General features: G+C 39.4%; 1 protein-coding gene and 1 long non-coding RNA gene across 2 annotated transcripts in view; one reads left to right on the forward strand and one right to left on the reverse strand.

Moving 5' to 3' along the window:
• The window catches only part of LOC135109249 (uncharacterized), a 48,520-nt gene extending 38,747 nt beyond the window's left edge, over positions 1-9,773 (forward strand). The window contains exons 2-3 of the long non-coding RNA XR_010272623.1: positions 6,735-6,944; positions 8,221-9,773. This is a non-coding gene — a long non-coding RNA (uncharacterized LOC135109249). The remainder of the gene's footprint in view (positions 1-6,734; positions 6,945-8,220) is intronic.
• The window catches only part of LOC135109247 (uncharacterized), a 259,673-nt gene that overhangs the window by 213,330 nt on the left and 20,158 nt on the right, over positions 1-26,185 (reverse strand). The gene's annotated exons all lie outside the window — the stretch shown is intronic.

Here is a 26,185-nt window from a genome sequence, read left to right on the forward strand (position 1 = left end):
TCCAAGCACATTCGACTGCAGGATGCCTCTAAAACGTGATGTCATGCGATAAGTGAAGTCATGAGTGAATATCTAATTGTACAGAGGAATCTTATCATTGGCGTGGTATTTTCATATATCATTATAAGAGCGGGGAAAACAATTCATCAGTCACGCAGATAAGCAAAGCCACTACTTAATATCTTATAGTACAGAAGAAAATAACAATTACTTTCCACACTCATGATTCAATATATAAAAGAGCAGAGAGAGAGAGAAAAAGATATGAATTTCACAGTGCCCTCATATATCATAACAAACGGGAGGGAAAGCAATTCATTAATAACACAGATAAGTAAATCATGACTGAATATCGTGCAGTAAAGAGGGAAAATATCCATTACATTGTACCCTCATATATAAGAAAACCATTCATCAGTCACAGAGATAAGTAAAGGTATGGCTCAAAATGTCACAGCAGAGAGAAAAAAATACTAGTCATAAGTGAATATCTTACAGCACAGAACAAAAATACCAGTTACTTTCCCCACTCATACATGCTCCTAAGAGGCGGAGAAAACCGTACTCAGCAGCGTGCCTCCGTCGTCTTAACAGGCAGCTTGGCAGTGGAGTTTGCTGAGGATCGAACGAAGATCAACATCATTACAGAAGAGTCAATTTACACCTTCCGCCAACAGGTCCTCTCCCCGCGCGCCTCGCCCTGACGGAGGGGTGAGGGGCCCGCAGGCAGTGTTCTGAGGCGCGTCTCTCCCTCATAATGAGTGTTTACCCTCGACCGCCGACTGAGGGGCGTCTCCTGCACCACATGACCCTCGCTGCGAAGGGTGACCACCAACAAACAATTATTTATCTCAATATGTCTCGAGTTAATGCCTTTATTCCCTTCTGTTGTCAAATACCTCACTTATTTGTTGTTTTCTGGCAAAGAATACAATAAATCATGCAAGATGTGTTTATTTTTTTGGTATCTTACAATAAAAGGTAAGCTAATATACAGTATGTAGTAAGTTCTATGAGACGGAATTGATAAGGACGAAGGGGAGGAGGAGGAGGAAATCAGTGTTGTATTTACTGTATAAATATATGTTCATACATAAGAGTTTTCGATAATATGTGGCTGAGACAAATATAAAATGCTATCTGCCTTATTAGAATATTTAATTGCACACACACACACACACACACACACACACACACACACACACACACACACACACGAGATGGTTACAGCATATACTATTAATATAAAACACAATATCTTGTAGATTTTCGTGAGTAGATCGAACAAAATCAAAGATAAAAATTGATAATAGATTTAACTTACCATTGACCTTAAAATACGCCAATGAACTCCGAACCACAATGAGATAAGGGAAGGAAAGACTGACTCAAAGACACAGGTGGAGAAGCGACGAAGAATGAGACTCATACGCTCTCACAATACTCCTATCCCCTTACAGTTACTTGACAAAAGATTCAGCGCCATTCCAACACACTTATAAGATATGAAAGAGTACTATTTAGCCTTGACAACCTCACAGCAACCACCACAGCCACACAGGTCAAGAGGAATCTATATGTAATGAAGTCAAGAAGAGACACTTAAGTAAGATATTATACTATAGATTCAATTAGAGGGTTAAAGGTCAATATTCATAAGCATTCTGAGATCTATTCCCAGTATTTCTATAGCCTATAGTGAAAATTATCTATGTTTTCAAGTGTTTCCCTTGAGGTGATAATTTAACAAACATTCTGCATCATCATTGGGAGAAAACACCCGAGGAATCGTCACAGTGGCCTTTAAAAATAGTACTTATGAGAGGCGAAACTGCTTAAGAATACAAGGCCTCTCAAACAAGCGGTGGGTAGCCAGCAGGAGATACAAGATGGAGGGCGAGGCGGCACGAAGCTAATGAGGAAAAATAATGCACTGCTTACAAAGACTTACTGTTTCTTGATAATATCGCCCCAATGAAATGGATTAGAATTTCTTTTTTCTTTTATTATTTTTCTTTAATGTGCGCGTATCTTCCTTATCCAGCAATTAATTACATGGGTCTCTGAAATGAAGCTAATGAAAAATCTTCAATAATCCACTGCTTTCAAAGTGTTAATGTTTTCTTTTTTAATGATGTCACCTCAGAGAAATGTATAAATATATCCTTTTTTTTATTAATATTTTCCTTAATGTGCTAGAATCTTCCATATTCAACATGTATCTACAAATTCCACTTTCATTTGGATTGACCTCAGAGTCTTAATAACTAAATCTCTATAATCATGAATGTCCCACAACACTGAGGCTGAACACCAATGCCACTTCCAAAAGGATAATCAGCGACACGACCCTTCCATGCTGAGCTCCCGAGACACTGCTCTTTATGTACACGACCTTCCCTTATTGGAGGTGCACACTAAATAGACAAGTACTTGGAGTAACTCTCACACAACAGAACACCATCTAATCTTACCTAAATCCATAAAACAAGTATTTGAACGGATTTCTTCCTCGTGTGCTGTCTTCCAGATACGACTTTCTCTTCGATAAGATACAAATTTAACATGTCAATAGTGTAGACAGTCCCAGTACAACAGAATACCATTTCATTTATTTCAAATTCTATAAACGAGTAAGAATGAGTTCTACAAGGTTTCTTTCCTCGTCTATCGTCTTTCAAACACGATTTTTCATTTCCAAAGTTACTCACAAAACAAATTGATACAGAAAATGATTGCAGCACAACCTAACACCATCTTAACTAATATGAATTCACCATATACATAAACAACTCCACAAGATATTATTCATCGCCTCCACAAAGCAAAAATAACTCATTTTACCTAATACAGATTCAATATATATATCAAACACCAGACGGTATTCCTCACGACCTGCAAAAAGCAAAAATAACTCAATTAGACCACTTTATCTTACCTAAATTCCTAAAGTGAATAAGAAATAACTCCACAAAGCTTCCTTCTCGTCTGCAGCAAGCAACATCAACAACAACAAAAGCAACAAGAGTGCAGCGGAGCGTCCCAGACAAGGTCCCGTCTTGGTTTCCTCTCATCACTCACCTCACCCTCGCCGGTCCCTTCCCTCGCTCCCCCACACTTCTCACTTCCTACTTTGCATTAGCGCTCCCCTCTCTCGTCTGCGGCGTGAAATCTGCACTCTTTCTAATTATCGGTTTATCCTCATCTCGTCTCCTCCCTTCCTGCATTCACCTGCTCCTCGCCCTCCTGGCTGGCATCGAGGATCACGTGGCTCCCTCAGTGCTGCTTGGGATTCAATGAGGTTGGATCTGTGCAGCGTCGATCATAAAGGGAAGACAAGCACGTGGAAATGTTGTTACTGATAGATGCAAGTTAACTAGGGCAAGGAAGGCACGTGGGAAGGAGCAGACCAGGGATTGAATGTATCCCTTCCTTCCATGCAAAGGTCCTTAGGCACTTTGCATGGTCTGGTGGTCCTGCAAACGTCGACTTGCTGTTGGTAAGATTAATATTATGGACAATGTTCACAAATGTTTCAGCGGAATCTTGACAATGGTTAACAGTCTCTAGTGGAAGTTGTAGGGGTTATCAAGGATGTTTTCATGACTTTTAGTAATGCTATAACAAAGCTTCTGCGTGACCAAGGGAGAACATACACGAGAACACGACTAATAATCCCTGCGGTCTTCATAAATAGTTCAAAGGGAAAAAGCAAACCGTACGAACCTACAACAGCATGAGCAACAAGGGAATATCCACGAAAGCATGATTAGAAGTACAGATCATAAACCAACACTAATGAATATACACAAGACAATTGATGAAAAAAGAAAAAAGAAATAGAAAGCAAACACGTCAATAATAATCCTTAGAGAAAGAAATTAAAAAAAATAAAATAAACCAAAAAAAAAAAAAAGACAGAGATGTTTAATTTTCAAGACATTGGATAAGTTTATAAGAAAAAAAATACTAAAACAAAAATAATAGACAAAAAACAAAATATACATGGACAGGCTAAGTATCCGTAAAAGGAAAGTGAAAGACAAGATGTTGCATTACCAACTAATACATGCGACAGGCAATACAAAGGAGATAAAAAAGAAACTTGAAAGGAAAACAAACAAACGCATAACTGGATTAGATACTAGCCACGGAAACAGAGGATGAGTAAACCATTGAAAAAGACGTTTAGAAATCCACAACATTAGGATTAATCATGATATTTATACATAAAAAAAAAAGACTTGGACAGATAAATAGACACATACAGATTACTGACATATGAATAAATGAGTGAATGAATGAATGAGAGAATAAATGAATGGAGAATGAGAAAGAAAAGAAAAGATAAAAAACAACACTAGAAAATATGAAAAAAAAGAACTTCGGAACTTTTCAATTTCAGGATCCTACAAAAAAAGAAAAGGAATAAGATGACAAAAGTAATTACTGAGCTTCATTTAGCGGGACGGGGCACTTGTTTCGAAGGGTCACCTAAGCAACTCGAGTTACAAGGGGAGCCAAACACGAGGCAGGCAAAGGGGCACCAGACACTGAACACGCCTGAACACGTCTGAGCACAATGGTATAGCGATTACTGTCACAATCAGAAGAAAACTGGGACACCATATAGTAATAGCTGTACAGTAATTAATCTCTCTCTCTCTCTCCTCTCCTCTCTCTCTCTCTCTCTCTCTCTCTCCTCTCTCTCTCTCTCTCTCTCTCTCTCTCTTCATTTGTACAGAAAGCAATAATTTTTCGTTGTGTTCTTCATAGCTTAGTTAATTTGCTCTCTCTCTCTCTCTCTCTCCTCTCTCTCCTCTCTCTCTCTCTCTCTCCTCTCTCCTCTCTCTCTCCTCTCTCTCCCTCTCTCTCTCTCTCTCTCTCTCTCAAAGAGCCCCGATCAGATGAGTCTTTTAACCCCTTCAGGTGAGGCAGTCCATACCGAGGATCCCGGAAACACTGAGGCGCCTCCCGGGGGCAGAATGTACAAGATAAACACAGATAAAAACAATGGCCTGGTCCTATCCTCCTGTTGCTTCCTATATCCACCTCCGTCTGTGCCATGACTCGTGCCTCCATCTCTTCTATTTGTGTGTGTGTGTGTGTGTGTGTGTGTGTTTAATCTGTCTCTCATTTCCTTTTTTTTTAATCATGTTCCTTTTTTCTTGATGAGTTGGAGTAATTGTGAGTTAGTTTAAGCTTTCTTTTTTTCCTTCCTTCCTTTATTTATTCTTATTTTTTTTTTACGTGCATTTTTTTCTCCTCGTTGGTCACACACTCTCTCTCTCTGTCTTTCTTTCTTCTCCCTCTCTTTTTTTTTCTATATTTCCTGTGCTTTGTGAAAATAATGTCATTCTTTCTGCTGGTGTCGTTTAATCTTGACATTTTGATCATGGGACGGACACTTAACTGATGAGAGTCACCAGTGAGTCACCGTACCGCTTTGTGAATAAACACCATCACGGCAGAGAGAGAGAGAGAGAGAGAGAGAGAGAGAGAGAGAGAGAGAGAGAGAGAGAGGAGAGAGAGAGAGAGTAGGAACCAAGTAAAGTGTGCATGGCAAGGCGTGATGCCCGTGGCTGAGGCGTGCGATATGTTGTCTGTGTGTGAAAAAGAAAGCCAGAAATGTTTATATGTCAGCCTCTCTCTCTCTCTCTCTCTCTCTCTCTCTCTCTCTCTCTCTCTCTCTCTCCTCTCCTCTCTCTCCTCTCTCTCTCCCTCTCTCTCTCTCTGTCTCTGAAATGGAAAACTAGAAGAAACTGTGCCTTTTTATTGTGATTTTACTGTGATTTATATTTCTTTTATTTTTCCTGAGGATTATGAGTGAGACAGGTGTGTGCAGGTAATGAGTCACTATGCACGTTCTCTAGGCAATGAACTCTGCGTTATCCTTGCCTGAGCCGCCTCAGGAACACACACACACCATGCTAGACTCCCCCGGTAACAGGTTTTCCTATAGCGTTAAGTTCTGCCCTTTGACAAATTTCTCCCAGGAACAATTTAACGATTAGTGTCTTGAATTTGAGATGAAAGTTGATTATTAAAAAGTGAGTCTGTTGGTGGTATAAATGAGGATGTTGATTAGCTCCATAGCTTCGCCATTGATCAAGTGAGGCCGCATCGTGAGGCATCGAAGTGCGTTTCAGTTGTCAGCATTCTTATTATGGCACCGTCTGTATCTGCATTTGTAAGATAACGGTCTAAAAAAAATATATCAAAAAGAATATCCACAATTACGAGAAGTGTCTTGATATATTCTGGAATGAGGTTTAAGTCATAAATATTAAGGCACTGCAAAGACAAACTCATATAGATATAGGTTAGTCGAGCACTTTATGTTAACTGAAAAAAGTTGACTGAATATTTTATATACATAACATTATGATTCGTCTCTTGATTACTCTCAATTCAGAGATTTTTCTTAACTGTAGTGATAGTGTAGGATTCTGCACCATCAGTGAGGAAAATACCCCTTGAGAACTCGATTATTGTTCTCTGGGGCCTTTGAAAATGAAAAAAAAAATGAAAAGACCAAATTAATCACCTAGTCTCTCTTTTCTCAGAGTCTATGCAGGCAGTATTTAAGTCTTATAAGTGTTAATGGCCAATCACAGCTATAAGTGTTAATTAAAAAAGTTGAGAGAGGCTAATCCTGCAGTGGAGCCATACAAATCAACGATAAAGATGAGTTTCATTCTTCTCTAATAAATCAATGTTCTATTTCATTACAGTGACGGAGGAAGACAAAGGCGATAAACGTGATGGTATTTTGGTGTGTGGCGACATCAGCATCTTATTGGCCTGAGCCCCTGTCATGTCACCTCTGCTCATCGTCATCCTTGTCATCCATCATCGTCATTCATCATCGTCGCCTCATCCCCGTGTTGCCAAGGTTATCTCGCCCTCAGGATGCCTCGTGGACTAATGGAGAGCTGAGCAAGGTGAGTGTCAGCTGCCAGGAACAGGTGTCAGGCGCAGGAGGAAGGACAGAGCGATTAGAGAGCAATGTCATTAACCCACTGGAATGACTTACTGCGTGTTGTGTGGGTGTCGGGGTTGCAGACTACAGTAATTCTCTCTATTTATTGGAATTTTTGCTAAACCCTTTCACTGCGATACAATACAATCAGCAGCACGAGAAGTAATGCATGACATCATCTGCCAGAAAATAAACTGATAACAAAAAAGAATAGATTTTGCAGTTTCTATCTAATTTAGAGATTGGAGGTGGCTACAGAACCAAGTAACGATGTCTCAGAGTGATTAGTAATTAAGATAAGGTGCACCAAATAGCACTTAAAGAGCTAATATGGATTTCTTTTTTGTTGTGTTCTTGTTTTTTTCCCCATTCATCTTCTATTCTTCTATAACAACAACAACAACAACAACAACAACAACAACAACAATAACAACAACTACTACTATTACTACTACGTACTACTAAAACTATTACCAATACTGCAATAATTCTACACTACAACAAGTTATACTACCACTTCTTCTTCCCAACATGAATCCATGAAAGCCTTAAATCTCTAATAACCCTCATTTCTTCCTCCTTCGATGCCTGTGAGGATCAATAAGCCACAATCCATTAAGCATCAACAAACAAACTTAACCCTTTGGCTGTGATAACCTCTCCTCAAACTTTATACAATGTGTGGTGCAAGTTTAAGTACAATTTCAAAAGACACCACTGACAACAATAAGAGTGGTGGAGTGATTCAAAGCTCTTATCGTCTGTAGTTAAATCTTGGCTCATTAAAATGGTTCAGGTTTATTCAAAGGAGGTGAAAAGTGTCATACTGTCATGAACGTTCGGAGGGTTAAACTTGTCTGATAACTGTAGCTTTCATGTCTCACTGATGACTAGGAGATGGGACAAATAGCTTCCTGTAACTTCCCTTATGCTCTTATGTTTGAGTTAAGTGGAGTAGCTTTTGGTGACAAGTCTGTGTCCTGAAATTATAGCGGGTAATGATAATGGTGATAATTATATAAACTTTCATGAACACTTATCTTTCATTTCAGCGACTCAAGCCAAGGGTGATTATTATTATTATTATCAACCTACATGAGCATTTATCTTTCAATTTAGCGACTCATGATAAAGGTGATGATTACATTAACTTGCATGAACATTTACCCTCCATTTATCACTGATGACTAACGCATGCACTGAACAGTCCACTAAACTCACCTCTTACTTCTCTTCAGAACATCCTGCAGTGGGCTGTGTGGTGACTGCTACACGCTGGAGGGTAGACTCTTAAAAACACAGATCCACAGCTAGACTGGAGACCTGCAGGAACTGGACGTAGACTGACTGTAAGGATCCTGCTCTGACAGCCACCTGCCCCTTCCTTCCACCCTCCACAACCTCCCCAGCCGCTCCATGATGTGTGATAATACTCTCTCGACTTTCCCCTCTTCAGAAACCTGAATTCCATGTCGAGCTCAAATTAACCAAAAGATCGTGAAGGGAAGAAACAGGCGATGGAAGCAGCGTCTCTTTGATATCAGATTCTTGAAGGACTGAGTGAAGCTTGGTATGGGAGTCCATGTCGTGTGCCAAGTACGACGGCACGAGACTTCGTTGTTGACGTATCTAGTCTTTCTTCTCATAAGTTACTGCATTTTAGTCTGGAAATTTTGGATATTATACTGAGGACATAAGAAAATAAGGGATTCTGCACGAAGCCATCAAGCCCGCTCGTGGCAGTCCCTGTATGAAACATTTTCCTGTTCTCACTTACCATTAATTTTACTTCTTATCTTACTCCTTTACTATGCTGGTTTCCTCTGTTAAAATTTGTGACAATGTAGGGAAACTTTGGATTCGAAGAACAAGAGATTGGTTGATCTTTTTCTTACCTAATGGTTCTGAACTATTTAACATAAATAACTACTACTTCTTATTTTAACTCTTTCACTTCCTTGGCCTTTCTCTAATAATATTCAGGATGATATATGAATCTTATTGCATGAACGCTGTGAGAGAATGAGAAAAGGTAAGTCATCTTTGTCTTATCTAAGATTCTGATCCATTTAACATACTACAGTGCAAAAATAAGTGTTCCTTTTTACCTAGCTTCTTTACTACTTTGATCGTCTTCTGTTAAAAGTCAGGATAATATAGAAATCTTATTGCAAACATTCAATGGAAGGAAGAGAAATGGTTAATTAACTCTGTCTTATCTAGGGCACTGAATCATTTAACAGACTGTAGTGGAAAAATAAGTATTGCTAACTTTTTCCACTGTTTTGGTCTTCCCTTTGCTTAAAATTCGCGTTATTGTAGGAAACTTTGCATGGAGTCGAAGAAAGAAAGAGAATCAGTTGATTTTGTCTTACTTAAGGTCTTCAACAAGTTAATTAACAAGATTATAGTGCAAAAATTCAAGCATCTAAAAGAGTTGTAAACGATTATATGAAACATTATGTAGCAGTAAAAGAGGTAGAAGTCATAATTTTTTGAGTTAGTCATGTAATCAAGGCTTATAAGTAGAGTGTAAATCATGCTGGTTTACCTCAGTGCAATTACTATACAGGGACTGCCACATGTAGACCTAATCTCGCAGCTTCCCTTATTTTTTCTACGTTCTTATACTCTTTTCTTCTTATTCATCAAGTATCTACAGCCGAAAATTTTGAGCAACTTTGAGTAGACTGACGAACGATAAAAAAAAAAAAAAAAAAGCGACTTGAATAAATTAATGTACAAATATTTATAAAATTGAAATAAAAGAATGTATATCAACTGAAGAAAATTGTGTTTATTAACTGGCTATACCTGGAAACGCTGTCACGTAAATACTGATGAGAGAGAGAGAGAGAGAGAGAGAGAGAGAGAGAGAGAGAGAGAGAGAGAGAGAGAGAGAGAGAGAGAGAGAGAGAGAGAGAGAGAGAGAGAGAGAGAGAGAGAGAGAGAGAGACATAAATAAATAGAGCAAAACAATCCAAAATAAATAGGTAAAATTTTCGTCATCTCAAGAGGCAAAAGACGAGCATTAGTCTGTTTTATATCCAGAAGAGAAAAATAGATAAAATATAGTTATTCCTCACTTTGTTAATCACAGAGGGATGAGGCAAAGGTGGCGGGCGGCCTTTGCTTTCATGTTATGAGAGACTAAGGTCAAGGAAATGAATTAAAAAGATGACAAAAAAAAAAAAAAAAACAGACAGAAACAAAAGTATTACATATTGTCTTACTTGAAACTTGAAGTACAGGAAGATATAGAGAAAGACAAAACCCCGTATTCTTAAGCGCTTTGTTCTCTCATCACGACTACTTTCAAAGGCCACAGAGGTGATTGGCTGGGTTCCCATGGGTATTTTTAAAGTTCAAAATATGGAGACCTTGTTAATCTATCACTAGAAACCACAAAAAAATATATTCTTGAAAGTCCGTAAAACTTCCATTAGAGACTTTTACAGACCCGTATTCTTACATTCTTTGTTCTCTAAACATAACTATCATAACTAGACATGATTAGCCAGATTGCCATGGGTGTTTATCCAACTCGACAATTTAGCAACCTTATTAATCTATCACTAGAACAAAGAAAACACTGAAAACCGTACAATTTCCACTAGAGCTTTTTAAATTCAACTGAGACGTGGCTTTGAAGTAAGATACTCGTGCATCAAACTGACTTCCCTTACAGTTCTTACCATTCACAATATGCTGGAAAAAATAACAAGGGCATGAGTAGGCAGGGCGTCTCGTGTAGCAGGAACAAGAACACAGAACTTAATAACACAAGTAAAAAGACTGCCAAATAACAGTTGATCTACACAGCGAAAGGACAGCTGATCAACAAAAAGGAGTTTCCGGTAATAATGACACAAAGATAGCAAGGGGTCTCAAGTAGAAGGGACAAGTACATAAGAATTTAAGAACACATGAAAGTAATGAGATTGAAAAGAAAACAGGTGACCTATACAAAACAGCTCCCAGTCCTACACAAGGCAGCTCTTGATAAATAGGCAGGAGGAGGAAGCACGTGGCAAGGTTAGCAAGGTGACACAAACATAAAAAAAATAAACAGATGAATAAATTAATGAATAAAAAGAAAAAGAAAAATAAATAAAGTAGCAATGAAAAGACTAAAGTAATTATCATGTAACCACTCCATACATATAAAGAATGAAAAGCTAAATATAACTAGATTACTAACATATAATTAGTGTAATTTAATAATGGACCTACAAAAAAAGTACTGTACTTTGTTATTTTGTTATCCTTGTGCAACCTAAACACTTAAATAATGATTAAAATAAAAAAAAAAGAGGAAAGGATGAAGAATTCAGTTTTTATGAATTATATTCAGTTTACTTACAAGAAATTTTTATGGATTTTCTGACAATACTTAAAGCCATTGCAGTTTCATATAAGCATAAAAAAAATATATAATCTATAGAAGAAAAAAAAAGACACACTTAGCAATTTCAATTCAGTTTACAGGCATGAAATTTAATGGATTCTTTGACATCACTACTTAAGAGCCACTGCAGATGATATAAGAAGAAAAAAGTCATACCCTTAAAAAAAAAATATATATATATATATATATATATATATATATATATATATATATATATATATATATATATATATATATATATATATATATATATATATATATATATATATAACACGAGATCTAAGTGATACCATCCATATTTACTTGCATATGTACAACCAATGCATATCATAAGTAAAAAAGAAAAAAATATAATAAACCTAGAATAAAACTCATAATCTAAATAGCATCACACACATTTACTTCCACATTTAGAGCCATTGCACGTCATATAAACAGAAAAAAAAAACTCATACTCTCGAGGAAAAAAAAAAAAACAGACCAATTGACAAACCACTCATATTTATCTCCACCAAAAAAACGTTTCCAATTTCCCTCATGCGACGAGACGGAATGGAAAAGAAGCATGAATGAATAAAAAATACCCATACAGTACAAGCTTTTACCAACATCACATAACACCTCAGCTCCGACACAAGTATTCACAAAATTGTAGAATAGTTGAGATAACACAAGCCCTGCTCACGAGGGATTAGGGACCCACACACAGCTGGGAGGACCATACGCTTGTGTAGTCTGTGTTACCAAGTAATTATAATATAGTATTCCGTCTGTCTGTGTGTCTGTCTCTGTCTACCTATCAGCCTGCCTGTCTGTCTGTCTGAGTGTGTGTCTAGGTATGTATGTACGTATGTATGTTTGTATATCGATGTGTGTTCAATTAGTTGTTTCTATACGTGTCTTTCTGTTTTGTGTATTTATTTATCTCTGTTTATTTATGTTTAATTACTGTATTTTCCATCTGTTTTAATTGGTATTTTTATTTTTCATTTTTAAATTGTTTTTATTCATCTAGCGTTACCTAATTCGTGTTCTTGCAGAATTAATTAGCGATTGTTTAAGATTTCATAAAGACTAAAACTGTGGTCTGTAATCAGTCTAATAATGTAGTCTCTCTCTCTCTCTCTCTCTCTCTCTCTCTCTCTCTCTCTCTCTCTCTCTCTCTCTCTCTCTCTCTCTCTCTCTGGGCATAAGACACAACAGGGCACTCTCCTTCAGGTATAGATTCAGCGGGAGAGAGAGAGAGAGAGAGAGAGAGAGAGAGAGAGAGAGAGAGAGAGAGAGAGAGAGAGAGAGAGAGAGAGAGAGAGAGAGAGAGAGAGAGAGAGAGAGAGAGAGAGAGAGAGGACAAATAAACAGAAAACACACACACACACACACACACACACACACACACACACACACACACACACACACACACACACACACAGAAGCAACAACGACACTAATGGGGAGAGGAACAGACACATATAGACACACAGACAGACAGGGATAAACGAACAGACAGGCATACAGACAGACAGACATACGTACATTCAAAGAAAGGCTGAAAGACACGAGGTAATATAAACAGAGAGTATTGGAGTACAGTAGAAGAGAAGAAAGATAAAAAAAATAAATAAATAAAGTAAAGAATAAAAAGGTTTGAAAAAAAAAGTAAAAGAAAGAAAGACAGGGAGAAAAAGAAAGAAAGAAAAGGCTGTGACATGGGGTAAAAGTAAAGGAAGAGATAAATAAAGAGGTCGAGAAGGACAACAGAAACAAAATAAAATAAAAAAAAAGAGGAAAAATAAAATGAGTGTAAGAGTCAAGGTGAAGTAAAAAAAATAGTGCAAAAAGAAAAAAACTAAAAAAAGACATGGAGAACTGAAGAAAGGCAGAGAGAGAGAGAGAGAGAGAGAGAGAGAGAGAGAGAGAGAGAGAGAGAGAGAGAGAGAGAGAGAGAGAGAGAGGCGTATACTGCACAAGAAGTATCGACAGAGCACTGGCCACACACACACACACACACACACACACACACTGAGGAAAGATGACGGCAGTGACGGTACAGCTAGAGAGAGGAGAGAGGAGGAAAAGAGAGAGAGAGAGAGAGAGAGAGAGAGAGAGAGAGAGAGAGAGAGAGAGAGAGAGAGAGAGAGAGAGAGAGAGAGAGAGAGAGCGCGCGGCTGTAGGCTTGGTTGGGCTGGGTGGCTGGGTGGGAGAGACCCTTTGCCCAGGAGTGGAAAGGAATCACCGAAATACCCTACAGCCGACTCCCTCCCCTCCCTCCCTACCCCCCCCTCGACCCACCCTCCAACCCTCCCTCCAGCCGCCCCGCCATTACGTGACCGACACCCGCCGCCCGCCGCCGCAGAAAATGGCCGACAGAAGAACATCATTACTGCCTTCCCCCCCTTGATCCGCTGCCCCCTCGACCTGCCAGCTCCCTCCCGTCCTCCCGTCCCTTCCCGCCCCGCAGGCCAGCCACCCCTTTTCCTGCACCAGTGCTGTCCATCCACGTCAACTGAGCCGCCCCCCCTCCCCTCTCTCTCTCCTCTCTTTCTCTCTCTTACTCTCTCTCTCTCATCTCTCTCTCTCTCTCTCTCTCTCTCTCTCTCTCTCTCTCTCTCTCTCTCTCTCTCTTTCGGTTCCTTTTTATCGTCCTCCTTTGTTTTCTGACCTTTCTCTTGTGTCTCGTGGGTTTTCATTGTGAGAGTAGGTCTTCGCGGTGGTCCCTCTCTCTCTCTCTCTCTCTCTCTCTATCTCTCTCTCTCTCTCTCTCTCTCTCTCTCTCTCTCTCTGTGTGTGTGTGTGTGTGTGTGTGTGTGTGTGTGTGTGTGTGTGTGTGTGTGTGTGTGTGTGTGTGTGTGTGTGTGTGTGTGTGTGTGTGTGTGTGTGTTGCACATTTCTTGGTGTATTTTCTTCCATTCCTTTTACTCTCTCTCTCTCTCACTCTCTCTCTCTCTCTCTCTCTCTCTCTCCTCTCTCTCTCTCTCTCTCTCCTCTCTCTCTCTCTCCTCTCTCTCTCTCTCTCTCTCACACAGATAAACATTTACCACCTAATCTATCTCCTATAGCTAACTTATCTTAAAGAACATCTCAAAACAGCACCATATACATCTATTCCTAAGCATTAGAATCCATTTCCAACTAGCATCTCCCTTATTCCCTGGTCCCTACCTCTGACTGTCAGCACTCATTGCCTCCTTCCCTGTACAGCCTCGCCTCCGTCAGTTGCCCAGCTAGCCCCAATCATTGCCTCCCGTCCCTCTCACTCACATTGCGTTGGACAGGAGGGCGTGCGAGCCATTTAGAGTGAAGGAATGGGGGTTGAGAGGGAGGAGACAGGTGATGCAACTGATGGGGACGTGTCAGGCCGCAAGGGGAGCGGTGCATGGGCAGGTATGAGGGGGCGAGTTAGATAGAAAGGTGGAGAGGGTGAAGGTGAAAGATTAATGAGTGGTGACGGATGAAGGAGGTAGAGATGCAAGGGTGAGGATGAGAATACTTGTGAGGAAAGTAGGTGAGGAATGAGTAAGTGAGTGAGTGAATGCTGATGTGAATGTATGTGTGTGTGTATGTGTATGTGTGTGTGTGTGTGGAAGGGTCCTGTGAAATATGAGGTGCTTCGTTGTATTATGAGGGATATGAAGGTTTTAGAAGGAGGTGTCCATTAATCTCTCTCTCTCTCTCTCTCTCTCTCTCTCTCTCTCTCTCTCTCTCTCTCTCTCTCTCTCTCTCTCTCTCTCTCTCTCTCTCTCAACTAGCCAGACAGGAATGATCAGCAAGTACCCTCACCAATTCCTTGCCAAGTTATAAAAGCAAAGAAAATGAAAACTATTGAATCCATGCGCAAACTAAGACTGCCTCAAGATCTCAGATTGAAGGCGTTGAAAAGACCACAATGACCGGAAGCCACCACCACAACCACCACAGCTTCATTAATTAACACACAGACACACAGACGCACACACTAAACACACACTTAGTCATACGTACAAGCAATTAAGTATATTTGGCATTCACGGCCGCAGCACCTTACGACCACCATTACAGGGAGCTTTTAGAAATGAGCGAAAATGAAGGAGGAAAACAAAATACGAGGGAAAAAAAATGGTGAAAAGTCATGTCCGCGGGCAGCAACACTTCCTGCCGCGGACACAAAGTTCAAATAATGATTATACAGGACTTCAGACCGTGACGGGGCGTGCGTGTTCCGTCCACATCATATTAACGAACACACAACATGCCATTTTTCTTCATCCCGTTGACGGAAAAAAGGAAGGTGCTTTTTTGCAGAATAAGACCGAGAGTCCATTAACCTATTGGAGGCGATGTCAGGAGCACTCACAAGTAGAGAGAGAGAGAGAGAGAGAGAGAGAGAGAGAGAGAGAGAGAGAGAGAGAGAGAGAGAGAGAGAGAGAGAGAGAGAGAGAGAGAGAGAGAGAGAGAGAGATGTGTGTGTGTGTGTGTGTGTGTGTATGTGGTTGAATCTTCATCCTTTTATTTTTTTATTTTTTTTATTTTTTTCCCCAATTTTGAAGTGCTCCTTTACCCTCAACAATAAGCCTTGTCTTGCCCCGACACTGTGAGCCCCAAAACTCTGCCCATTCCTCTCAACGCTCCTCAGTCCACTTTATAAAAATCTTATATCTCTCTTAGGAATAATTAGACGTTTTTTTCCTTTTATTCATGAAGCAGAAACTGGTCATTGGTCTGACAAGAATATCTAGTACGATATAACATCCAGTTCAGTGATGCAGCAGAGCAAGAGTGCAATGATGGCTCTTCAGGCCAGGGAAGGGGTGGTGACTGAAGAGTCTTGACATTCCTTCTTTGAAGAAGTAAAGTGTCGTGCAAAATATCAAATGTAATGAGGGAGGTAAATGAAGGAGAGGAAGATGAAACGGTATTTACCTCCTTGCTATGATGGACAGAGGACAAGAGTCAAACATAAGGATTCACACACTGCAGGTGTTGCGTTTGAATAGTTTTAATGGCCTGTTGGTATATATATATATATATATATATATATATATATATATATATATATATATATATATATATATATATATATATATATATATATATATATATATATATATATATAAGTAGAGACAGCCTGCAGCTCCCAGCTGGGCTCATTGACGCCATGAAGTGTTATTTTCTGAGAGTTTTCCACCGCCATGTGTGGCGAGCAGTATCCTTTTGCTGCATTTCAGCGGTGAATGAGTGTTTCACGTGTCGCTACCCAGGCTTTACTGTGCTCAGCGTGGGAGGTGCATTACCTGGTGCCAGTGTGGCACGACCGCTGTAAAATTCGTCCCGGTGGCGCCGTCGTCGAGAATTACAAATCTGATACCCGGGGCTTTCCGTGACCCGTGAACGTATCACGGGTGGCAGCCGCTGAGCGCCCTGTCTTATGCACTTGTTTTCCTGCCACCATTTAGGGATGCAAATTGCTTGCCAATCCATCATGGTTATGAAAGGCTCATTAATCACCCGCAAGTGTTAAATATTCAGCAATCCGTCACGGGATCCTGCCAATCAGTAAACACTCAGGCTCCTCAACACGCCGCTCGGCAGGCACAGTGGCGGCGCCTGCACAGCCCCTGCTGCCTTCAGGATGCGGCAGGAGAGCCTCAGGAATGCGCTGAAGGAAGCACGTCTGCCTCTCATCTCTAAGAGGCGAGGCGTTCAAGCTGTCCGGTGTTGCCTCTCGCTCTTTCCTCAAGTGTTTGGTGCCAGGCCTGCAAGATTCGATGCATCTTGTTTCTGTAAACTGAAAATCCTTATGTTCAACTATTCCTTTATGTTATCTTATATTCTTCAAGATTCGTATTCTTCTCTGGCTTTTATTTCACATTCATTTTTTTATCTTTTAAGGGAGATACAGTCGGTGGGCATTTTCTTTTCTAAATATGTTCTTGTACTCGCTTGAATCTTTCTCCCTTGTGCAAAAAAAAAAAAAAAAAAATGTGACACGAACACAGACTCTTATATATCAGTGCAGTGTCATTTTCTAGGGAACAGGTAAAATTATAAACAGTCAATTTATTTAAAGGAATTAATGACAGTTTATAAATAACTCCAACTTTTTTTTTTTTAATATTGATATATAGTAAAACATGCAGTTGATTCATAAGTAAGCCTCAATGAAGTGACGTAGCAGGGTGGTGTCCTTGCCTTTGATGCATTACTTATATGGTGTGTCCAGTTGTATTTCACACACATGCATAAATAATTATATATCAGTAATTTATGTATTAGGTCTTGGTCAATCGCGTGTGAGTGTGTGTGTGTACTATGTGTGTGTGTGTGTGTGTGTGTGTGTGTGTGTGTGTGTGTGTGTGTGTGTGTGTGTGTGTGTGTGTGTGTGTGTGTGTGTGTGTGTGTGTGAAAATATTTTCTCAAACTAATCATCCTTTTATTTTTCCTTCTCTCACAAGTCAGGTTCGTTTGGCCCTGTGCGGTGGTGCAGTCATAGCAAGAAGCACCAAGCAACACGTCAACCTCAAAACCCTCCAAGGCTCCCTCCAATTCACTGTTCCGCCTGGGGTCTCGCCATGCCGCTGACTCACCACTGAGGACTCCTTCCACTACAGTATTAATGAGATTGACAAGAACAAAAATCTGCACTGATGAAATAATTCATAATTCAAAATTCTTATATTCTGTAATCTTTTTTTGGGAATAAACTGAAACTGTCTCTAGTTCTTCTAATATATTTCATACATAACTTTTGCTACAATGATAAAATTTAAATAATTCAGAAAAGCTGTGAATCAACATTCAAAAACATGTCTAAAAATAACAAAATCTATTCAGACTCTTAAACCAAACTTTAAAAAACTGAGAAGACAAGCTAGACAATTATGAAATTCTAAGAACATTTTTTTAGAATCTTCAAGACAAGCTGAGTTTGGTACATTTTAGATAAACAAGATTACAAATACCACTGTAATGACAAAAAAAATACAACGTCAGCTTGAGTTTTCTGTAAGTTTGTGAAAGGAAATAAGATATAGCTGCTCTCTCCTTACAGCAACAATTTCAACTTAACAGGGTCCTGATGTTAGTTGCATTTATATCTAATGGCGGACAATACTAACATCTGTCTGATCTCAGTATTCATCCAAGGTGTCTCGAAAAGTTCCTGAGATTTACGCAAATAAACAATTCATGATTTAAACAGATACGGCAAATAACTTTACATTTATGTCATGTTCGTACACACACACCGCAAAGAATTGTCACTCAGAATATAAGACAATTAACAATGGGCCTGGAGTTCCCAACTGAGCAAAACGAGAAACAGAAGCTGAAACGCCACCCGAGATAAGACAACCTTCCTTTTACTCATAGAAATCGGACCGTACTGAAGAAAGAAAAAGGAGAGATAGGGGGAAATAAGTGCAAATAAAACATAACATAAAAACAATCCCTGCATCTTTCTAGTTTGGTGGAAGTATTCATGAGAGGTCAGTGAAGATGGCACATGTCACAACCACGACTCCTTATCTCATTCCTCACTCAAAGCACGCCACGCTTCAAAGACACCGCGGCACTCTTATCCCGCTGGCAGGGTCACCTTTTCCTTTCCTTATGAGAGAGGCGAATGACCAAGTGCTGTGGAGAATGCAAGTGAAAGGAGGATTGATAATGAAGATCAGAAAGAGAGAGAGATGAAGTTTTGGGGTCAGGAAGAGAAGAGAAGAGTTTGAGAGAAAGAGTAACTGGGAGAGGAACGAAAGGAAGAAGAGAGAAAAAGCACGTAGATGAAATAGTAGGAGAAGCTAAAGGAAGATATTCAGCTGGAGAGCATATTTGTTCTCTACATGTTAAGGAGACTAAGCAAAGAAGCAGAAAATGGATGAAAAACACAAGAAGGTAAAAGGATGGAATAGAAAACGCAGCTTAAAGAGAACATTCAACTGGACGGCATTTTGTTCTTTTCGTGTCACGGAGACGAGCTAAAGAAACAGATATGAAGAAAAGAACTACTCAATTTCTCACTCTCTAAAAGTCAAAGAAGGAGTTATAATAAAATTCCAGAGGTATTTCGAAGCTCCTGCAAATAGCGAAGACCAGTTCACCAGTGGTCGTCAACGCTCACAGGGGCATGGCAGTTCAGTATGATAAGGTAAGTGAGGAGACTCGCCAAAGACTACAAACACAAAGAAAATAAAACAGGCCGCTGCATTGAAACTTCTACAAAAATGAGGAGAAAGAGGAAAAAAAGGTAAAATTGGAGTGCAAAGGTAGGTTCAGGGGTGCCTTGGTGCTTCATTGCTTCTCTCTTAAGTAATTCGAGCTGTGGAAAGGTGGGAAAAAAAGTCAGGTAGAGTTGGGAGAGTTACAGATGTATGATGCCATGTCGCTTCCCGCTGCCTGAGAGAGGAAGTGAATCTACTCTGCCTTGCTTTACCCTGCCTGTCCTGCCCTTCCCCCCTGCCCTTCCCTGCCCTGCCCTGCCCTTCCCTGCTCTGCCCTGTCCTGCTTTGTGCTGTCCTGTCCTGCTCTGCTCTGCTCTGCCATGCCATGCCCTGCCCTGTCTTGTTCTATCATGCCCTGTCCTGTCCTGTCCTGTCCTGCCCTGCCTTGTCCTTTCCTCCCCTGTCCTGCCCTGCTCTTCTCTACCCTGACCTGTCCTGCCGAGCCGTGTCCTGTTCTGTCCAACCCTACATTAAACTGCTATACCCTGTCTTGCCTTGTTTTACCTGTCCTACCCTGTCCTTCCCTGCCCTTCTCTGTCCTGCCTCGTCTGCATTATAAGCTTCCTCACCTCAAATATCGCCTCAAATTCCAAGTTAGAAGGGACGTATGAGATGCACCTCGTACTTTTCCTCCACTGCAAAATGGCTGACTTGTATTTTGCCACGAGTGTAATATAAATTCATAATTCTATACATATAAAAATTAACTACAATTTTTCAAACTAAATATCATTACACGACACTTTTTTCTTTCTTTTTTTTTTTTTTCCTTCTCAGTCAATATCGAAACATGACGGATTTGCCACAATAGCGCCCGGCCACGCGCCTTACGCAAGGAAGCTGTGTTGCAATACCTGTCAAAGTAAAGAGGTGAAAATGATGATGCTTATTTACACTCAACGAGGCATCCAGTGTTTATTCAAAGGACAAGCGAAACAAGGGAATGAAGGAGAGAACGAATGAGTGTATGAGTCAAGAAGAAAAACCGTGTATTGGAGTTTAAAGGAGTTTGAAATTTTAAGTATATTAAGCTTGCTGGTGTGGCCTGGAATAGAAGAAGAGCCAAATGATATGTTGGTATAGCCATGAATGTTCAGCCCAGGGACTACTGCGTGACAACTTGTACCTTTCTTTATGTTGTGTTCATGTGTTCGAGATGCCAAAGTACAGTAAGTAAGTTTAGATAAAGGTCTTTGTGTCTGTCTTGGAAATATAGCGGCTCATGATAATGGCGATGATTATATTAACTTGCATGTCCATAATAAGTAAAATAATATAGGAAAGTGACCATACTTCGTGCAGTCACGCACTCAAATACCCCTTCATGGTTTCCTATGGGAATTTATAACTACTAAAATACAGTGTTATTCCTTTTACATCTAGCCCTGACCCTCACACCTGCTGAGACCTCGAGAGTTACCTAGCTCCACTAAAGATCCAATAATTTACAGTAAGGTTTTCTAACACACGTCGCACTACCTATATTTATCTTCCTGTCGTCTTTAGCTCCAGAAACATGAATTTAAACCTTCTCCATATATAAACCACTCACTTTACCACTTCAACAGGAATTTGAAGACACCTCCAAACCTTAACTGGCTCTTCTTTAGCACTTTTCTTTTACAGGAGACAATTAGCGGGTCTTCTCGTCCTGAATTTGTTTTCGTTTTTGGATCTCCCTCCCTTGTGAAAAAAAAAAAAAACTACAACAATCCCCCACACACATGCTAACTAAACTATGCACACCCACATCTGCCGTACTTTTCCTTAGCATTATTCCACTCCTTGACATCTGCCTGGTCCCTTACACCTACACCTCCTCCACGCACTTGCTCACTCCCCCCCATCATTACCTACACCTAACTCCACTGCACTTGCTGAGGTGAAAGGCAACTTAACTTCACGGAAAAAAGAAAAAAAAAAAGTAGCACCGGATTCTTTAGCGAAGTCAATATTCGTCAACAAAACATTCGCTACATGGTCACCACGACAAAGGCACGGAAGGTTTTCGGAGAAGGGAGAGAGAGAGAGAAAAAAAAAAAAAATTGCCATGCGAGTGACTTTGGTACAGTAACAGATAAATAAGACAGCAAATATAAATACTGTAAAAGCTATATAAAAACAGGTAGTCTACGCATGTTACAAGAAATAGGATTGTAATACGAAGGGGAAGTAAAGTCATGGCCAGAAGTATAGCAATATCCTGCACCCACTTCCATTGTATTTGAACCTTCTTCCTTTTTTACATGTCCTCTAATTTGTTGACATTTACTTATAAAACCTCACAACAGATAGTCTTATGAGATCAGAGGACTTAATACTGAAGAAAACACTAAAAGCAGCGGAAATTACTACAGAATGTTAGAACTCTTGATCACGGCTTTTCCCCTACACCAATAAAATCGCATCACCTGAAACTCACGAAGCTAGAGTGACCTATAGCAATGACAAGATAAACAAATCTATAATAAATAAGTAAAGAGCTAAATAAGTAAATATAAGGAACAGTGCATGATAGGAACAGGTAAACAGATCCACGGATTACGATGATAAACGTCTAATACAGGTAAAGAAACACGTAAATAAATAAATACAAGGAACAGTGCACAGATAATAATGATGATAATGACAATAATACATAAACAACTCCACTGACTATGATGACATGCCTCTAACACAGGTAAATAAATAAATACAAGAAATAGTGCATCAGTAATAAGAATAATAACAATACACAATTACAACCACAATGTACAAAGACAAACTTCTAACACATGACTAAAAAAACAATAAACAAACGGAGAATCCTTGAATGGGACGAGGAAAAGGACACCCATTTGGATCGAGGGTAAACTTATCACGTGCATCAAGGTCAGAGCAGGCGCGGCTGGGGACAGGTCACACGCATCACCTGTATTGAGTGCTGATGCTAATTGACGGCAGGTGAGCGGAAACAATTGTACCATACACCAACACTGGGACGGGCGAGCACTCCACCTGCCTTCCTTGCCCTCCAAAGCTTCCTTCACTCTGTAGTTGTATGTTTCTTAATTCAAATCGTCTTGGGTTAAGTTTCCTTCACGTTCCCAGATTCTTTGACTCAAAATTGTATGTCACGAATGTTCCTATAGTTGTTTAAAAGGTTATTTGTACGATTTTTTTCTTTCAGTTCAAAGGCAGATGCTGTGGTGAGTGTGTCTACTGGAGTTACTAGTACAATTGTGTCTCATTCTTACATCGTCTAAGGAAAAGATGACTGGGGAGGTGAGTGATGGTGTTTACTGTAAGGCAAATGTTAGTCATCAAGTTAATGTAGATAACTGGAAATAAGGAAGATATGTATGGTAGACAGAGGCATAGACAAATACATACAGAAGGTAATACATAGCGATGAAAATAATCTTAAATTTGTGCATATTTTTTGCCATAAAGAGGTTAGTAACACCTTGTTGTTTTCAAAGGAAAGTATAAATTTTATAATCACTGGATTACACACACAGAGACACACACACGGCAATGACCTTCCCGGAACCTACTTGGGAAAGATTGCAGGACTTATGGCGACTTTCAGCAAGGCAAGAGATGTAAAGCTTTGCAAAATATCATACATCAACAAATTTTACATACGTTTTTCATATTAGATTTACAAGAGACCTTCGTTTGTTTACATCAATTGCGTTCAAAGAAGAATCATTGCCTAGTTAGCTAACGTACCTTGTGCTTGCAATATCTTCAGTGTTATGTATATAAATGATAAATATATGAATGCATAGAAACATATGGTATTGTTATTCCTTTATTAATTGTACGTTCACTACTTGTCTATCTGTCCGGCTGTCTGTCTGCCTTTTGTATTTTTTTGTTTCTGTTTTCCTGTTCTACTCTGTTTGCCTGTCTGTGTATCTGCCCTTTCCTCCCTGTCTGTTTGTGTTCTGTCCTTCTCTGCTTGTTTGCCTTCCTGTCTATTCCTCTCTGTCTGCTTGTCTCCCTATTATACTGTGTTTGTTTGTATGTGTGTGTGTTTGTTTACCTATGTTTATCCATTTGTGTATTTCTTATCTATCTGTCTAATAGTCTGCTTACTTTTCTGTTTTTCTTTTTCTTTTTTTTTTTTGTGTACTTGTTTTAGCACTGTCAATATTTTTGTACGTTTATTTGTCTGTTTGTTTATCTATGTGACTGTCTGGCTGCTAATCTATGTTTATATGTACATCTATTCGTCTCTCTCTCTCTCTCTCTCTCTCTCTCTCTCTCTCTCTCTCTCTCTCTCTCTCTCTCTCTCTCTCTCTCTCTCTCTCTCTCTCTCTCTCTCTCTCTCTCTCTCGTTAAATGCACGACAATTCTCGGACATAACTATTTCCGTGATGACGAATGAGCGAATGAAACACAACATGTAACCATTAAGCTTTAATGATCGTAGTAAATTTCATAAGATCGAAGACTCAGGATCGTTCGCTACACGAGGAAATGTTGACACTACAGCTGCTACGCAAGGAGCATAACATTATGTGCTGATTGATTCGCCAAATACATTTTTTTTTTCATTTAGATCGAGAGAAGGTGACTAATTAATGCGAACACCACAAGAAAGTCAACTAAATTTCTCGGCAAGTATATTAATTAAAAAAATAAAAATAATGCCATACATGGGCAAATGTTGACTGATAGGGGAGAATGTGACACAGCAAGACAAATTTTCCAGTGATGTGATAATCGCGCATGTTAAGTACACCAAGTAGAAATGTAAATATGTAAGTAGGCAAATAGATAAGTGCATCCGTAAATAAATGACTGAATGAATGAATGAATAAATAAATAAATAAATACAGTAAGCAAGGTAGAAATAGCTTCCCAGAACAGCCCTCGTGAGTCTGACCAAGGAAGACAAGCATCGGTGCCCTGTCTGAGAAGTACAGCTGCATTACTAAGCTTTCAAATTAAGGATCCGTTTCTCAGACTAGAGCTTCATCGCTGCTGCTCTTAAAAAAGGTTCTTGGGAAAGTTCTTGGGCATTTCAAGGGTGTCTTTATGATTCAAGTGATAGTTTAACAATGATTCTATAACGTGAACTTCCTGGAACTCGACTAATCATTTCTGTGGCCTTTGAAAACAGTTATGGTGAGCGCCCAGGTTTGAAATTAAGGATTTAAGATCAACGATACAGAAAACACGAAAAAACTGATGCTCCTCCAGTTTGATAAATAAATAACATCTAAAAATGAATCATGAAGTTGGAGGTAAACAATATCTGAAACAAAGCCAAGCTCTCTACTATTTATTTATTTATTTATTTATTTATTTGTTCATTTATTTTTGTTGCTAATAAGTAAAGAAGATCTAGAGTTAAAACATGAACTCGTCCTCAGGAGAATATCAAAGTTTTCATAAGGCAAAGGCATTTCCTGGACCGGTATCTGCGAGGAAAGAAGAGGACACAATATTGGCTTAATTGGACCGGGTTCACGAATGACCGGTTTGTCAAGGCTTAGACGAGCGGCAGCAGAAAAGCAGCTTCTCGGTGAGCGTCGGGATGAGGCTACGCGACCAGCAGTAAAAAAAAAATATTACCACAACACCTGATTATCTCAGGTGTTAGGGAGATGAGGCGACTTCAGTCTGCAATGCCTCGTGAAACTGTAATGCTGATGATGAGGAACCCTCTCTTCCACACTGACACACACACACACACACACACACACACACACACACACATTATGTATGTATATATATATATATATATATATATATATATATATATATATATATATATATATATATATATATATATATATATATATATATATATATATATATATATATATATATATATGAAACAAAATTAAATAATCAAAATAATCTTTACGGCAATCTATGAATGTATCTGTGACAAAAAATAAATATTAAAAATTAGGCAGTTAACTGATAATGAAGGAAACTTAATGACGGGCAAATAAAATAATGTAACTGCTCCTAACAATTACATAGCATCACTTTTCGATTAAACTTTGCTAATAGCTGCAATAATACAACAACTGCAATAATAGTAAAAATAATAATAATAAAATAAATTATATCAGTGAACGATGCCGTCACGGGGCAGGAGGACAGGAGCTGGCGCCCCTTCAAGACACGCACGTGAGGAGGGTGAAATGCACGTTGACGGTAGTGACTCACGTGGAAGTGTGTCGCCGAAGTCTTTCTTGAAGTGTCTGAGCCTAAGGAGGACCGTCACGCCACCAATGAAACACACGGCGGCGGCAATGACCACGCTGCAGCACTTGTCCTCACGGTGCTGCCTCATGCTCCGCAACACTGACACGCCGGGGTGATGCATGAGGTACAGCCGTGGTGGTTAGCTGCCAGCCGCCCGCTCTGACTACCTTTGGAACTCAAAATGTCACGACACAAGAAACACAACACGAATACAGATACACAAATACAAAATGCAATACAAATGTCACTATAGTTTCATTCTTATCATCTGTTCTCAGTAATCCTTTTGAATTTCCGTGCATGATTACAAAATGTTACAATATACTATCTTCTCATAACTCTAAACTGTCAGTAAATTATCTAAGTTTTGTATATGTATATGCAAGA

This window comes from Scylla paramamosain, chromosome 18 (genome assembly GCF_035594125.1).
Source record: "Scylla paramamosain isolate STU-SP2022 chromosome 18, ASM3559412v1, whole genome shotgun sequence".
Classification (NCBI taxonomy): Eukaryota; Metazoa; Arthropoda; class Malacostraca; order Decapoda; family Portunidae; genus Scylla; species Scylla paramamosain.